Here is a 7,145-nt window from a genome sequence, read left to right as displayed (position 1 = left end):
AATCTTACAAAAAAGCATTCACTTGACTTCACATTCAACTCAAAAGATGTTTGTTTTGAGCTTTGTGGGTCTAATCCCCAATGTATTTTTCCATAAATTGCTTCATATGACTCCTTTCCTGTGGGAAAGTGTGATGTGTTTGCTTTCCTCGTGGGAAAATGCAGCCTTGGATAACCTGTTGATGGATGAAACAGCACAAACAGGGATGCCTTGATCAGTCGATGCCAGCATGCCTCTTACAGCAATGGGAGATAAACCACTGCTCTCTGTGAGTAATGACAGTAAATCAACATTACTTCTAGGGAATGGAGCTCCTGTGTGTTTTCGGTTAACTTTTGGAAAAGTTAAATCTGTGTCTCAGATCACTTAGAAAGTTCATAACTTTTATGTTCACAAAATGTTTCTTTCAAATTACCATCTTTAGTAATTTATACACATTTTATAGGTGTCTGGTATGAAGAACAATGAAGTCTGATGAAATCTCTTAATTTCTATTTACTCCATACAACAAAGCAGCAACTTGGGATAATTTCTTCTGAAATACAGTCACTTATTAATAACATCTATTATAATTAGATTGTGAGAATTACATAAGTGTTCCTAAATGTTCCCTTCCAAGGTATCACTGTTAGGAAATGGTGCCCATTTTCCTAATTGGGGGTGCAATGTACCATAGGATTCAGGCCCTGCTTGGCAGAGTTATACACACACCTATCTGCCTCTGTGTTTGTATAGAATCACAGGTAAATAATCAAATGGACCACATGAATATCAGAGACAAGACACCAGCACCAAGCTTCAGAAAACAGGGTCTTCCAAGCTTACACTGATTACACCTGCAACATTCATGGATTATATTCATTATAGTTACTGCTAATACAACACCTGTTTGACTAAAAGCACATTTGAGTCCAACAATTAGAAATCCAAAGTCTGTCAAAACTCACAAAACTCTTCCTGTAAGTGAGACACTCGGTATTTTCAGGCTGCATTACGAAGCCAGCTTTTGTGTTTCTGACATTGAATTTACAGTGAATATCCATAACAACTGTGCTGTGTTGAAGTGCCTCTCCATTGTTCCAGCTGGATGTGAACACTTCCATGAAGGTAATGTCATAGATTTCTGATCTGAACAAGGTCATAAAAAGCTTTCAAACAAGTTAGAATTTATGATGAAAAACTAAACTGTGGTCATTGTTAAAAGATTTCCTGCACCTAGAAATTTTCCTGGGTATTTACAGACAATTATGCATGCTATATAATCTTGTAGAAGTCAAGAAAAATGTCTACATTTGCAAGATTTTCTTTGAAGATTATTTTTCATTGATTTGCAGAGTGCATTAATATGCACTCTGTATTGCCTATGACATATACAAATGTCAATATTAATCTGTATCAACACATTTTATCCATAAGTAGGTGGAGTAAGTTTAGAATGCAACATGTAAAATCTGGGGAGGAAAAAGCAAGGCCAAAACCTTTGTCCCTTCCTAAAATCTCCATCTTGTTTGTGCAGACCCAACACCTGAGCTATGTCAAAAGTCAAGCTCAGCTCACTGAAACTAAATTACACACTTGTAGCATCTTAAAATTTTCTAGTAAAAGATGAAAGGAAAAAGGCAAGTCGATAATTTCTGAGAAGTGTTTTCACATGCACTATATCTCAAATTGCTTTTCTTTTTTGCAGGACTCTTGTGGACCTTTTGCTAAATTTGAGGTTATCTGAACATCAGTGTAGCATATCAGAGGTGAACTTTGTTGGCCAAATAAATTAGGTATCCTGTTTTATTTCATGTTCCTTGTGCTTATTGTGGAACAAATTTCTGATATTTGAACAAAATTTTCCTTTCTTTAGCTACTCAAAATATCAAAAAGAATGAATGTTTTATGCCTGGAAGAAGACAAATGAAGGTAAAATTATTCTGAGCAGGTAAAATAATGTTTTAATAATTATATCAAGTTAAATTGAGTAGTTCATGTCATAGGTACCCACCCAGGCTAAATGGGGGAGCAATGCATGTAAAGATGTGTTAGCACTCTGAAATTAAATATCAACAGGTAATCATGTTTATGTACTTTCTAATTGGAGCACTCAACATGTTTTTATTAATTGATGTCAATTTTTTGTCATTAAAGTTAGGAAAGGGCATTTGAGAGGTAAAAACCAGTATGTTCCAGTAAAAACCTTGAGTCTTCTCTCGAGCATGTTAGCCTGTTGCACCCTGAAGATGCTTGTAGACATCTAAATATACAGTTCATTAACCCCATTATTAGTATAATTTCTTCAGTAGATAATCTTTATTCTCTCTCTGATTTTTGGTTTTAGTTATTGATGAAGTAGGATACAGCAGGAAGGGAGGTTTTGCTTGGCGGTTTGTCTCATTGTTACTGGGCTTTCTTTTCCAATTTAGTTAAGATCCTGGAACTGCAAGAACCATGTCAGTACTTTCAATTTCAAACGACATTTCTTGTGCAGCATGTATTCTAATTCATAGGAAATGTTTATGCAGACTGAGAACTCCAACCTGAACTTTGAATAACCACTTACCTTGTTTTCCTTGAATGTATACACAAATAATGATATATCCAATTTATATCCCTCACAATAATTAGGGATATGAAATGTGTTCACCTTAATTAATATCTAGTGATGTGTAGAGTTTCATGTTTTTTAGCCAGTAAAATATCTATTGCAAATGTATTTTTTACCTTGTCTTTTAGATAAAAGTAGTGTAACTAATTTACAGGTATGACATAAGGAATTCTTTACTTATTGATATGAATGTTAATTTAAAAACCTATAAAATACTTGCATTGCTTAAAAAAGCAGGAATTAAAATACTTACAGAAATTCCATGGAGTTTGTAGCAACATATCTAAAAGAAGATAACAAAACAATTTCCAAGTTGCTGCAATTTGCAACAAAGGAATATTTTTGCTGTCTCACAGCGCTGAGAATGTTGTTCTGTTTCATTTTGACATTTGAAGTGATGACTGTGGAGCATTTAAAAACTTTTTCTAAAGCATCTGAGCAACAAAAGCCAACTTCTGACATTCTGATGTGGTTCCATTAGTCCTCATCTTTTGAAAATGTGTGACTTTACAGTTCTTTTGTGATACAAGTACAGAGTGCCATTTTTTATCAAGGTCTGCCAATGTAAAAGAAGTAAAAGAAGGTACAGGTAAGTACACAAAATCTGTGGAGAAATTTCTTGGAAATCTCCAAGTAGTAATGGAATCCACAGACATAGAACAAAACATTTTGTCAAGGACAAACAGTATCAAGTTGATCTAATTTCCTTCATTAGTGTGACCTGCTTGGTGTGTAAGTGGACAGCAGTGAATGTCATTTAAGTTTAGTAAGGATTTTGTGCTGTTCTGCTATGCAGCTGCAATAAACAAAACCAGGAAATGGGATCTAAATAAAATCACAGTTGTAGGGTTGTAGAATTGGCTGAAACACTCAACTAAGCAGCAGTCATCAGGTTATAAAAGTGAGAGGGCATAGACTTCCCAGTCTATGCAGGAATTACAGAACAGTTTGGGATGGAAAGGACCTTTAAAGATCATCTAGTTCCAACCTCCCTGAAAGGAGCAGGGACACCTTGACTAGATCAGGTTGCTTAGAGCCCTGTCTAACATCCCTTGAATTTTCCAGGCATACAGCATCCCCCACATCTCTGGGCAATCTGTTCCAGTGTTTCACCACCCTGATTGTTAAAGAATTTGGCCTTAATATCCAATCTAAACCTGCTCTCCCCTTCAGTTTAAAACTATAAAACAATGGTTGCAAAAAATTGCAATATGCAATATGTTGCATATTGCAACAGGTTCTGTTAAAAAATCCCAGTGTGGTAATGGCATGTACTTTTTCCTGGAAAAGTGCACAGAATTTGCTGCTGCTGCTTTTGCTGATTGTGTTTGTAAATGAGTCAGAAGAAAACATTATTTTATAAAACACATGGCTAACATCAAGTTTTAACAACCATGAAATGGATTGTTCATAATCAAAAGGACGAATTTCAGTGAAGAAAAGCACCTTTCCACTCATACTACTACTGTTGTATTTTCTTTTGATGATACCACTAACAATTAAATTATCTAGCAATTCTGCAGTTAGATACCCTGAGCATGGACATAATTGCACTAAAATTGTTACCTCAGAACAATTTCAATAATTATTAACTTTTTAGTAAACCTTAAATGGTTTTGTTTCAAATTTAGTTCTTGCTAATCTACCCATCTAGGACAAACAAATTCTGCAATATGAAGTAAGAACTCAAAAACCTATTCTATTAAAATTTCCCTTTCCCAAACCCTGCCCTTACCTCATAGTTCTTCATCTCTGAGAATATGCTCTCCATTTGCTCTTGCTGGAAAACACAAAGAAGGGTGATGCTAATGGGGAGGAGAGGGGAATTGCCCCGGGTTTTGCTACTATGTGCTGTAGCTAGCAGAGAGCACATGGCCAGGTTTTGGAAGGTTTTTTCTTTTAAATGTGTTTTTGCAAGTGTTTTGCAAACTCTGTATTTCAAAAGATTTAGGAAGAATGTCTGTGATATTACATTTCCTGTTACAGGACAAACTTATAACTGTTGTGCCTTCTCCTCCTACAGTAAATCAGGAAAGCAATGGATCTATGGGTGATTGTCTCTGCTCAGTCAACTAGAAACTGGGAGAACCATGGTGGGGGCTTCTGCCACTCTCTCCTTCCCTACTCCATAAAGCCCTGTGGAAGTCCAGTGGCTTAAGGAGTGCTCAGCAAAGGCAGATAATATTTACCTCTGTGATGGGGTATTAAACCAAGAAGCCACTAAAAATGTTTAAACTCCTGCCCCTTGCATTCAAAATCAGCTTACACCAAACCAAGATTTCCCTTGTACCCTTCAAGCTTCATTTCATTTTATCATTCCTATTGCAGACAAAGACCCTGATAACACTTTATTTTCTTCTGGCCAGTGTATTATCACTGGAGATTCATCGCAAGGCACTGGACTGCTCATGGTTATGGGAAAAATGAGATTGCAGCTAGAACACTTTTCAGACCAAAACCAGACTGTGGGAAGGACCTTTGTCACTGAGGGGCAGCTGGGAAACAGGAGGGAAGCCTAGATGTTGCCTAGATGTTACTTGTGTTTTGATGTCTTGGTTTACGTGTTTGTTCTGTTCTGTGATCAGTGTACTAGAAAATCAAAGCCATGTTGTGAATCCAGCAGGAACACCACAGCAAAGGTCCTCAGCCTCCCCTGGCCCTATGAGCATGAGAAGGTAAAGTGGGTGTGGACCTTCTCGTGGGAGTCTGGAACAAATCTGGAAGTTGGTTACACAGGATTAGTTGCAGTCTTTGGAGCAGATTGTCTGTGAGATGTCATAAATTTCATGTATTCAACTCCTATGTAATTTATTACAGGAAATGAGGATTTCTGGAATTTTATAAAGAAAACCCCCAAGGAAAAAAAAAAAAAGGTTGTGATCTAGGCATTAGTTGGGATTTTCATGTAAGCACAGCTCCAGTTTTTTATTAAGGCCTTATAAACATGAATAGATTGCAAATTACTTTCAAATAAGAATGGACGTGGTATATTAGCTTTAATGAGCTACAAAGCAATTTGGGTCAATTCGTAAAACCACCCATTTCCTACCCTGTCAGAGAGTGCGGGATGTTCTCTATAAAAAGAAGGCTATGCCTAAATTTGCTCTGCCAGATTTATTTAAGCCTCCTACGGGGAGAAAAAGGATAGGCATTCTTTGCATTTCAGATTTAACTTATTTACAGAACTGTGTGTGTTGCCTTCCTAGCTAACTAGTAGATACTCAAGTAACCATGGCATGGAAGTCAGCTTGCCTTTAGTTGAGCAAAACCTTGCTCTTTCCCATGGAAAAGCTGCAGCCCAAATGTCAGGTTGTTTTACATGGAGTACCTCATCTGGATAATATTTTTAGGATGAGCTTTAACATAGGAGAAAGATTTGTAGAATATCTGAGCTGTCCCCTTTACACAAGGAGTATTGCTATCAGCAGTTGAGGTGTTTGAAAAGTGAACATGCAGAATGTCAAACTCAGACTATTAAATACCCTTTTCTTGCTAAGACAGATTACTTAAGGTGGTTACCTGTCTTTTCACCAATGAATTCAACTTCATCCTCTAAAAAACTATGCTTGTGCCTGATACCATGTCAGATTCTGTGACAGATCTGCCTCTCCAAATGGAAAGGTCTAGTGTAGCTGCAGGTTTAAATTGGCTCTCAAAGCCTTGAACATGTCAGAGTTTCACTAAGAGTCTTTGAGAAGGTCCATTTCCTCTAATACAGAATTAGGGTTTTAACACTTACTGGCAATCAAGAGTAGTTTCTTCTCTGCCTTCTTGTACCCAGAAACTTTTGTTATCAACTTATTTTTTTTTTAAAGCTGTACGTACTTCCTTTGCTTATTAGTCTTGGTAGCTACTATCAGTCCCATTTTTCAGACGGGGTGTACTTCAGGTATCCTCAGGGACCCCTCCTAGTTCCTTTTGTTGTACTCACTTAAAAAGTCACTTCGGAGACTGAACCATCAACAGTTACTCTATCAGATATAGCCCATTCGTTTATACCTTCCCATAAGAAGCTTAAAATTATTTCTCAGTAACTTAAGCCATCTTTGTAAATATTCATGGGTTTTCATTATTTTATAAGTAATTTCCTCATACCTACTTTATAGAAATATTTGGGCCACAATCATCAAAATCGATGTTTATGAGGAAATAATTAAGACTGTGAAGAATTCAATAGATGTATAATGGAAGGAAGGCTAAGGTTTTACATTTAAAGTGTTGTCACAAGTTAAAATTAAGTTTTAATTATCTACATACTTAAATGAACAAAACTAAGACACAGAAGTGTAGAGCACACGTGGTAAGTCTCACTTCTGTACCCACACATACTTAAATTAATAATGTGATACATAATTTATAAGTTAATAAATTAAACATACATTCCCTCCCACTTCATTATGCTGCTACTCCCCACCTATTTTTTCCTTTAAAAAGATTAATCTGTAAGTATATATGGCTTCCCCTCACTGCAATACAATCCAATTCTTTCATCCCCTGACTCAATACAGGTTAACACCTCGCTATAAAAGATAAAAAAAACCACAGTAAAAAT

The sequence above is a fragment of the Pyrgilauda ruficollis genome, unplaced genomic scaffold, assembly GCF_017590135.1.
Source record: "Pyrgilauda ruficollis isolate IOZ18807 unplaced genomic scaffold, ASM1759013v1 scaffold35, whole genome shotgun sequence".
Classification (NCBI taxonomy): Eukaryota; Metazoa; Chordata; class Aves; order Passeriformes; family Passeridae; genus Pyrgilauda; species Pyrgilauda ruficollis.
Note: the sequence above shows the minus strand (reverse complement) of the source record.